Genomic DNA, 811 nt, shown 5'->3' with positions numbered 1-811 from the left:
TACAAGTACAAAAAAAAAAAAAAGCCACAGGTAAAAGCAATTTCTTTAGCAATCCTGAAAACATTCTCACAAGTTTTATGCAGAAGTTATTGTGCAATTCATAGTCTTTGCCTTGATAGGTACATCAAGAAAAAAATGAAGGGTTAATAAAACAGTTGTATTTTTTAACCATGGATCCATATGAAGTTGTTACACAAATATTTATCTAATTGCAACAGAATGCTCATCATTATGCATGAAGTTATCTTGCAAAATAGAAGTCTGAATGGAAATCAGGCCAAATTCAGCCCCATAGAAAATTATCTTGGCAAGTGTGCTTTAAGTTGAGCATATTCTGGAGGCAATCTGGAATTTATGCTCATTCTTGGAATAAGCAATATTGTCAAGGGATAATCATTTTGAGAATGAACTTTGTAATTAATTTTAATTATCTTTCTAAAATTATATTTCTGAGTTGAGGCATGTAACAGGACATGCCTTAGGGCTGCTATGGCACCCTGTTGAAGCCCTGCTTAGCTTTTGCTCCTGCCTGTAAGGGTCTTCTCCTGAGATCTCACTTGCTATGCTTGATGTTGATATCTGTAGCAGGAACCCAGCCCAGCCCCACACTTACCAGGGTGACAACAGCTTGGGTGCCTCTCAATCTGCAGGATCCCAGGCCAACCCAATGGTGGGCAATGGGCCTGCAGGCAAACAGCATGCCCCGCTCCCACACCCTCACCCCCTTGGGCAGGGCAGAGAAGTAGTGGGTGATGCACTCCCCATCTGACTGTCCGCAGATGGGGCACACAGAACTGGACACAGTACTCCA

Source organism: Crocodylus porosus, unplaced genomic scaffold, assembly GCF_001723895.1.
Source record: "Crocodylus porosus isolate Cpor-Errol unplaced genomic scaffold, CroPor_comp1, whole genome shotgun sequence".
Classification (NCBI taxonomy): Eukaryota; Metazoa; Chordata; order Crocodylia; family Crocodylidae; genus Crocodylus; species Crocodylus porosus.
The sequence above is the reverse complement of the archived record's forward strand: the minus strand, read 5'-3'. Positions refer to the sequence as shown.